The following is a 10638-nucleotide window of genomic DNA, read 5'->3' on the forward strand; positions in this document are numbered from 1 at the left end:
GGTTTCGGTAAAAGCGAATGTCAACGTTTCTGCTGCGGAAAGAACTAGCTTGACTCGAATAACTTGTTCAGTCGGTTTAGATCAAACAACAACAGCACTTTAGCCTATTGTTTGGATTGATCCTTCCAGTTGCCGCTTGTTTGGAAGAAATGCAGTGAACGTAATTGTGAGGACCAAGTACTCGATTTTAAGCGGTTGTCAAACTGTAAAACCTCTTATAGCAGTTGCAGTAAAAAAGTAATTTTTGGCTAAAATTCCTAGGATTTGACGTCGATTTTACGCGTTTCGATAAGTTTGTTCTGAATTAAGTGTTGCGAATACGGCTCCGGTTCAATAGTTTTATTTAAAGAACGGAACGCAGTGGATGGGTTATGTTCGGTAAAAGTAGGTGTTGACAACTGAATAATATAATAGTCGCAATGGGCTTTTTTCGAAAACTTTACTGATAACTTTAATCTCAAAATTGAGTCACACAAATACTGCCAATATTTGATGGGTTTATTCAATAAGAAAGTTGTGTTGCCTGAACATTTTATTTTGCATTAGAAAAGCCTAGGTCGAAATCTACGCGTTTTACACTCGAAGCGTAAATTGTACGAGAAAAAGTAGATAATGCAACTTTTGTTCAAATATCTAATATCACTCATATAAGTTACAGGAAAATAATGAAACTAAAGTAACACGGCATTGCAAGAGATTAGCTGGGAAAATAAATATTCTTTTATCACTAGGCTACCAATATGCTACCGTATTTTTATCTTATTTGATAAATGAATGCGTTAATGGCATTCACTAATAGTTATTTACAAAGTCAAATAACCAATAAGGATGTGAAAAATCAAAAAAAAAATATTATTCATTTTGTGCTAAGAAATTTCTGTAGCTTCTCAAACATTTCCTTAAAACACTCGACAATTTCTTTACAAACATCCTGCAGTGTTTGTGATATAATCGACCCAAAAGTCGGCAAAAATCCCAAGCAGTAAAAGACAGTTGCTGCCAAAGCACAATTGTAGGGGTGGTTCTTGGACCACGTTCCTGCATCAACGCCAGTAGAGATGTCCAGGAACAGTGCCGCGAAAGCGAAACTAAACACGCAGCCTGAAAGAGAAACATTTTTTAGAAAAACCAGATGTCTAGAGTATGTTCCGTAAACTATTTTATGTGCAGCAAAAGTGGACCTTATGTTAGTGTTACTGAACTAGATATTTAAAGAATAAAAAAAATTATTGCAATTTTAGCACCACAGATCATGATATATCAGTGCGCCGTGATCGTTTGTCCCATATAGTTATAGTAGGCCAGACAGGACATAAAATTGTTCACTTAGGCTGCTCAAATGTTTACACGGGCAGCATGCCAAGCAAAGAAAAGTGGTCATGACTTTACTTTAGGTGGGACTATACTGAGTCCGTTCAGACCAGTTGTTTGAGTATCATTTTGGGCAGCACATGACATGTATTTCTAAATGAACGATTTATCAAACAATCTCGATTTTATAAAACTCTACATTTGCAGTTCATAAAGATTAAGTTTTGTGACTTGTTAAACGCAAATTAAAAAAAAACCGATGAAATGTTTAGCAATTTTGGTTGGAATTAGTCGGGGTGAAGTAACATTACCGACTGGTTCGAAACAAACCGAAATACAGAATCTAATAGTCCTTACCACCCAATAGAGCAAAGGTCTTGATAATCCATATGAAAATCGTTTTAGAACATTTGAAACAATAGATCAAAAACAATGCTGCGAAACATGCTATCACGGATGAACCCCAAAATGCAAAAGATCTGTACACGACCATTGAGAATGCATTCATTGAATGACAATGTTGCTCTAGAAAAACATGTTTTTCATTCAAAATTCTGTTATCTCAAATACAGATGTTTAAAATAGTCACCTTGTGTGTATACTGCCGTTGTGCATAAACCAATTCGGTTTACACGTTACTGTTTTAGGTACTTAATTAGACGGTATGCCCAAAACTAACTCAACTATATTTTAAAAAGTACGAACCACTCTGTTCATTAGACACATTGAAAACGTTTTTGACAAACCAGTTTGGTTTCATTGGTTAAACCTAAATAGCTTATACTGCGTTAACACAAAAAAATAATGAAAGTTAAAGCAATTCCTTCTTCTCATTCAACTTGCAAAACTGTGTGAGAAACTTACCCCACTTCCAAACTGTCGTTGGACTATCGACAATTATCCCAGTAGGTAGTGATTGTTTTTTCCAACCAGGAACCACCGTCGCAACAATTTGCAATATCAGACCAAGAAACAGAAATATCCCAGCGATTACATCTTGCTTGCAACACATCGTCATGTATGTTTGAAATTTCTGACCGATGCAGTTCTCATCACGATTTGGATTCTGTTCCTTTAGCTCAGTGGTTCTCAAATTTTTTTGATCGCGACCCAAATCTGAGTTTTATGAATATCTCACGACCCAAGCCTCAAACATCACAAAATTTAAATATTATTATTAACGAGACGAACTGCAATTTCGAGGCCACGCCGTCGCCGCATAGGAGTCTGCCGATGTCTAAATGGCTGCAGGCTTAACGAGGTCGATTCGTTTGACAACACTGCATTACAAAACACACATTGTGGCTTTGCAGCACCATAATCATTGATAGAAGTGAATCCCAAATCTAAGAAGTTTCCTTGTATGAATACTTATTAATCCTTAAACGCTAACTGTTACATCTCCACGTCTAGTTTCGCAAGATTACCTTGTCCTATTATTCCCCGTGCTATGACGTTACAATCGCTATGTGCGTAACAGTAAAATTGGAAGGCTATTGTCGGTATGTTGTAATGATTGGTTCATTTACTGTACAACGTGTCGAGTGAGGTGACTTTACTACTACATTAAGAAATTTCGTTTGTGTTTACTTGATACAGTAATAGTTCGCTTGGGCAGAATTGAATCACTACAGCGCGACCCATTTTTTGACCCTGCGCGACCCATGTTTGGGTCGCGACCCATACTTTGAGAACCACTGCTTTAGCTGGTAAAAAAGGAAATTTGTTTGTTTGTGTTAATTTTGATTGTCAATAGAAGTTGTATAATATGCTTTGTACAATATTTATTCTTGATGTGTATTGCGAACGTAATAAAAATTACGTGCAAAGAAACCTAAGCAGTACTACTTATTACTTGGTAGATTTCCATAGAAGCTCCGGTCATCACAGCAAACGAGGCAAACATTAAACAAACAAGCACCATCGTCATATCAGTAACATTGTTGTTGAAACGATCCCAGTACACACATGTACATAAAAACAGCATGATACCTAAAATAGAGTTGGAATTTTTTTAAAGTTTTAGACAAGTGTTTTTTTTCATTTTGAGGCCATTTTAGCAACCCCATGTAGATGACGAACCCTTCTGGATTTAACTAAAATGAATATATTCATACTGGGATCAGCCCTGATGCGTCGATGCAGACCAGTCTGGCGTACTGTGACTTCTGAATTTAAGTTAACACTGACAAGCTTAATAAACAATCGTGTAAAACGGCTTTATTATAATCCACTTGTGGCAAATTTCGTTGATCATATTATCTTGAGCATAGCCACGTAACAAATCATTTTTTGTATTGTAATGGTCATAATTTCACCTAAATCAAGTTTGAATAAAATTGTTAAAAAATCCCCTAAACCGAGTTTGAATAAAATTGTTAAAAAAATAAAAATAGCGTTGTGGTTTTGTATTGTAATGGAACTATAAAAGGCGCTTTGTTGTAATCTAATGTTATCGCCTTTGTACATTTTATTAAACTTGTTTTATTTAGTAAAAGATTACTATCTCGCCTTTCCCAAAAATCCTAGGCCAAATTTAGGGATCACCTAACTAATTGCGGTTACATAAGACCTTTTATTGCTAATTAATGTTTTCCTTTTTTTGATTGTTGGGAAACGTTTTACGTTTTGCTGCTTATCAAAGCTCTCGCTACCTTCTAAAAAACAACCTCCAATAAAAACCAATGCTTTAGACAGTTTATCAACAAACTTTCCGACTTTTTTAATCTTGACTGTACGATTTAAACAATTATATCTGTGCCACTAAAAAATGCCCATAATGTGTTTGGTAATCAGATTGTGAGAAAAATTTACTTACCCAGTAAAAGTTTTATAATGGCGAACCCGCACTGTATGACCTTGGCGCAAGAAGAATGATTCGAAGTCTAAAAGAAAGCAAATGACAAACAGGTTATACGTAACAAAATGTTTCAAATACCTCATAATTTTTAATTGGTCTTTGAAATGAACCTTCGACTAACAAGGTGCTGAAACGGGTTTAAAGTTCTAAAAACTCAATAATAATTGTTTTGTTTTGCTGTGAAACCAAGACTTTCCGTTTTAAAATGTCACCTAGTTTTTTTTGGTTAAGACGCAGTACCTAAATAGAAACGTATTTTGCCCAACAGGTTAAAAAGATATAACTCGCCTGTTGGACCCTTTGGTTTTTTCGTAATTGCCTGCCTGATACCCTCCAGTTGGACCCGTTTTATTGTTAATATCTTCATCTGCTTGATTCGTGACCTGTTCCACAGCTTCATCTCCCCCATTTTTATTCACTTCTGTTTCCAAATACATGCTGGTAATTGTACCACCAAAGACCAAAACAAGTCTCACAACGAAATAAGACCATCCGACGTCACTGGTCATACGTTTTGGTTTGGGAAGAATATCTGTTGGAAGTTCCATAACTTTTTTTTAAATGTTACACTAACAACGTATAGACCAGTGGTTCTCAACCTTTCGTGGACCGTGGCCCCTTAAAGGTAACTTTTGGGCATCGTGCCCCCCTTTAAGTAACCCTGTAATACCTATGACCCCTTTAAAGTGTAAATGACATCTCATGTTGGAATTCGGTACTAATTTTGGCTTTAAACAGGTCAAGTGGAGTAAACAAGAATCCGTAATCATGAAAAATCTCAATATAGACAAATAGTATGTGAAATAGTCGATTAAATTAGGGAATAAAGTTTTAAAAAAAAGGCTTTTAGTGGGTGTTTCTGATGAATCTAGACATGGTCCCCTGGTTGAGAACCACTGGTATAGACAAAGGAGATGGTTTACATGACAATGACCACATTATAAAATAAACCAAAACTGAAAAAAGTTTGTTCATTTATTAAGTTATTCATTTCACGATAAAATTTGTTTTCTTACATTGACCAGCTGATGAGTTGCATGGACGATTTCCAAAAACGTTATAAAGCATGCTGACAGGCTCCAAGTTGCGGCGAATAGGAACAAAAAACACCGCAATCAGACATATGATTTCGATCATGTAGGCCAAATAGCGGACCGAGTCTTCCTTAATTTCAAGGAAAGGCTGCCTTTAATATTAGGACTGATTGAACGCTAAAAGCCATGGCGTAAAAAAGGGCAGCTATCCATCCAACGGATAGCGCCCGTCCTGGTACCAACGTGTTGTCGTCAATACCTCTGTACATGTCAAAAGTAAAGGCAGAAATCGCAAAAATATAAAGTCCACCTGTAAAAAATGACATATTTACATAGTGTATGTTTTAAACATGTAATACTTGTGATGGGCGGAACAAAAAAACAATAGTTTAGTGTTGTTACATAAGATAATCCGGCAATTGTATTTTAAACATTGCGTATTTTCCTAGGGTGATCAGTAGTCGAAAACTATATAATAAAAATAACAACTTGCTAAATCTCAATCCTGTTGTAGTAAATAAATATGTACGTATTTTTTCAGCTGATTACCTGATGCGAACAAAACGAATTTGTAGATTCTTCTCCACCAGTCCGCTGGGAGTCCACAGAGATTGTTCTTGCATATGCAACAGTTTTCAAAGCTCTCAGCTTCCAATTTAGAGACACAAAACACGTTAACAAGAGACAGAACAAAACCCAATAATGCAAGAGCAAAACTTGATATGACAACACCAGAAAGTGCTTTGGTGGTTTTTTCCTGTGATGCTGAAACGAGAACAGGTTTCCATCATAAAAACAAAAATCGGTGCACTTCTTTACACAGTTTTGTCCCGTATCGAAGTTTAGGAGACACATATATATTCAACTTTTTTCTTCAACATAGGTTTTCCAAAAGCTTTGTTTTGGTTTCGGTTGTTTTCCCCACAAATTTTTCAAAGGTTTTAAGCGAAATATGGCATGTGAACGATACCGTACTGGACCAATTATAAACATTTTCATACCAATTTTGTACCTTTTTACTTCGTAATACAGCACACATATATATTTAACTGACAGTAGCTTTGCTTAACATGTTTAATTATGGTTAAACTTTAAAGCGAACAAATAATATTTGAATTTCGCTCACCAACATTCCACATAATTGTAGAATCTGTGTTCCATCCGGGAATGCTCATTGTTGCCAGCGTCATTATCAAAGCACAAAACAAAAATGCAACAGTTCCATATTCCAAAGATTCCTCCCACGATACAACGTATTTCGTCAAAACTTCCCACTCCAATTTCCCGTCATATCTCTTATAACAAAGACATGATTTTCAAAAAGTTATTGCTTACCCATACATCTTTTATCTTTCAAAAAAGTTTTTTTTAATGTTTCTAGTCATAGCATTTGTTGAAATATCTCTTGTTTACAATTAAAACGACCTCGAAGAACAAAAAGCAATGCATGTTCTGTTGATAGCAGTGAAGGCTCGTGCCTATTACTGGGGGTGCTGCACCTATTTTTTAACCTTAGTAATTGTTGAAAAACAAAATAACTTAGTATCAGGCTAAACTGGCAACTCCATTGTTGCATGTTTTCGTCATGTCATAATTGACATAAGTGAAAAAATCAGTGGGAAAATTGTGTTGTACTATGTTTTGTGTCAGTTTTGCATTGTATTAAAAAAATACTTTTATTTTATTCTTAAGAAACATTGTAATAAAGCCCAGTTAGCTGAGTGGTTAGCCTAACCCCCTAGTGTCCGCAAGGTTGTGGTTTCTAATCCTATTCCGGTCGCTTGTGTTTTCCTGAGCAAGAAGCTTGAGGGATATTGCTCCAACTCAGTGGTTTCCGATGGGTTAAACTAAATTGAAGTCACCAACTGCTTTAAAAAAATAAAGAATAAAAAAGATTCAACTGCTTCTTCTTCTCTTGGCTCACACATTTTATTGACAGATGTTGGATGCCCTTTTTCGATCACCGTTTTTCATTCAATGATAACTCCAAAACCTATAGCTCACTTACAGTCACCGATTCCGAAATATAAAGTAGCCATTAATAACATTAAAGATGCAAGAAAAATGCTTTATTTACGCTCGCACTTAAGATTATGGTACACACGACTTTGGAGCTCAATGGACGCGAAGCAGACAACATTACTACCACAACTGGCCGTGCTGCGCAAGCGACAGCACTTTCTTTCTCCCTCTTCGACTTACATGCAGATTTTTTTAATGGCGCATGCGCACAGCTGTTACCGTGGCACTGGAGCTGTGAAGCGCGCAGCTACCTATATTAAAAACTTAATAGGCTGATATAATGCCTTTAAAAAAACTCTGCCGATGAATACAATGGAGATTTGCCTGCATCAAAAACGGAAAATGTAATAAATGTTACCTTTAATACAATATAGTATACGGATATCTAGTAAAAAAAGCTGCGGGTTTTGCAGCTTCACAGCACCGATGCACGAATCGCCCCTGGCTAATAGCATTGTATAATGTTCGTTTGGTACACCTTTACGTGATTTATTACAGATAAAAGTACGCAATGGTTGATTTGAAGACTCCCTTACCGATGCGATTTTGCATGCAACAGCAAAGCACATTGTCAACCCAGAAAAGAATGCTACACCCATTGCAGCGGTTACGTCACCAATAGATGAGTCATGCTTACAGCAGTAAAAGAAAACCGCAGTTATCATCATTATGCCTAAAGAGTAGAGGTGTTTGAAACGTCTGTTCCAAACATTGAACAAAATCAACTTATTGGCTTTTAGAAATTAAATTTTCCCAAAGCTTATTACCGGTACTGTTTCCAATCGTCACTTACGTTACATCACAACTTCAACATTTTAAAGTTTCGTTTTATCAACACATCAAATTATTAAGAAAAGTTATTGTTTAGTTGGTACAGCGGTTGCGGCAATCTTTTTTGCACTGCGATCTATTATTTTTTCAACAAAAATATTGTCGAGGACCAACAGTCCAGTTTTCCAGCATTTACTCCATTGAAGAAAGAGCGAAACGGCCAAACATACAACATATGTGATTCCGACAACGGATAATCCTATTTGGTCTTCCACTGGAATAACTGCGAACACATTAGTCAAAATAAATGTTATACGTAGTTATATAAAACACTCCATTACATACACAAACAATTAAAAAATCGTTTGACACTATTGAACGTCGTTTTTTATTCTTTAGATTCACTTTAAACCGAACTGAAGTTTGAATTAATAACATTTGAAGAATATTAATTTAGAATTCTTCACATGTTATTAATTGCTGAAATTTCTGTCGCAAATATAGCCCCCACTTTTTAGTCTTTCGTGAAGGGTGACGGCGGTGAAGGGCGCCCTGTATATGTGTGTCACAACATCAAGTATTATGTTCCTCGTATTAATATAACAAGACTTAAAATGGAACACTATATACGGATCTGTTTATAAGTTTAATGGTGAAAATAAAGGCCCAAATAGACGTAAAAGGCGACATGCTTTATTGTTCAAACGTTTCGGCAAATGCTCATGCCATCATGTGACGTGTCCTACTATTGTTTCTTTGCTTATAAATATATTGTATGTCGTAGTTGCTCTGCACCTGTTTCGTCAGACTCACACTCGCAGGTGGCTTACATCTCGCTTCTGCGCACCTTTTTATCTATCGTTTTTATGCGACGCTTGTCTCGCACCTTTTTATCATTCCGTTATGCGACTAAAGTGTATATAAATGGGTGTAACTGATGTGACCTTCATATCACTGATGATGGCATGAGCATTTGCCGAAACGTTTGTTCAATAAAGCATGTCGCTTTTTACGTCTATTTGGGTCGTTATTTTCACCATTAAGAATTAAAATGAACCTAAATAGCTGCCACCCTAACTTCAACGTTTATATAGGAACCAGTACATTTTTAGAAATAAAGGAACAAGTGGTAAATTGGAAATCAAACAGTTTATATACATTTTTATATTTAAAGCAAAAAAACTTACATGGGTCCGCCTGTGCTGCACTTCGCTGAAAGATCACAAACACCAAGTAGAATGTACTCAAAGGCTTTTGTCCCTGATGCGAGGAAACCGCAAAGCCAATAAGAAAGAGCAAAACTCCCAAAAAAGTTAAAAGTCCGTCAAGAATGCCAAAACATTGAGCAAGGGTATGTCCTTTATTTTTGCTTAGTACTCAACCGGTTTCTTCTCCGGGGATTTGTGACCCCTCCGTATCATTTAAAGAATTGTTCTCATCCATCACACGTTTCGCCAGTACTATCACTTTTAACAACTACTGTTACAGTGTTATTTTATTATTTGTACTACCGAGAAATGGTAAGAAAATTAAAACGGACTTAAAACCAAAAACATTTTACTAAAATTTTAAATTACAACATCTGAACAAAACTATCGGTTATAGATGCGATTTTGCTTTGCTATTTCTGTCGGCAATTAAGCACTCTTTAGACGTAAACTTTTAACCATCTACTCAAAATTATTCGCGACAACTAAAATACATTACGTTCTCTTTCTACTTTTAAGGCACAAAGTTTGTAGCCTATCAAGGCTTGTAACCTGTTACTAATCACATTAAAAGAACTTTAGATTATTACACAATAACTAAACCTTGTCAGATAATTGCACTTAAAAACCTGTCATCTTAAAACAAGATCTCAACATTAATCTTAATGAACAAAATCAAGTAGTCAACGGTTTTGCATGCTGGGATATATGCTTCGTACTAAACAGCAATGTTCACTAAGTCCAGAAAACAGTTTCGCCCAACTACTCAAACCATTTCACATCATTGCGCATGTTAGACCGATGACTTCAATTCAAATCAAGCATGCACGTTGACAATGACGGCTTTTATAACCGTACCAGCCTACGTGTATACAGTTCCTCTTTTCGTGGCCCCATAGCCCAAAGTTACTAGGTGCCAAACGGATTTAGAATTTAACATAACGGTATTTAATCGAAGCCAAACTTTAAAAAATGAACCAAAAACAAAGAAAAGGCAATTAGGCCATTTTTTAATCTTTATCGACTTTAACCCCTACTGTCGTAATGTCCCGTTATGTGGTTTACATTTCAGCTAAGCAAGGCCCTACTCAAACTCTCTCACACATAACTCAACAAACTCTTGAATTTTTTACCCTTTTTTAATAATTAGGTCCTATCCTGATAGATCACATACCCCATGATTTCAAGCTTTTTTTTCAGTTTTTTCTCAACATTTTTAGTGAGCAGGAGACACGACTCTTAAGGTTTAATTGAAGAGTACCACGATCTATGAAATGATTTAAACCATTAATCTAACAAATAACGAAAAATCTCTCAAATGTTTTTCATTAGGCACGCCACGCAACAAGTCTATGTTTTGGGAAAGTGGTGTTATTGTGCTCCAAATTGGCTACGCATTGCTACTCCGAATAAGGCAGTGTTTTTTTACTCA

The sequence above is a fragment of the Phallusia mammillata genome, chromosome 6 (assembly GCF_965637545.1).
Source record: "Phallusia mammillata chromosome 6, kaPhaMamm4.hap1.1, whole genome shotgun sequence".
In the NCBI taxonomy this organism is placed as follows: domain Eukaryota; kingdom Metazoa; phylum Chordata; class Ascidiacea; order Phlebobranchia; family Ascidiidae; genus Phallusia; species Phallusia mammillata.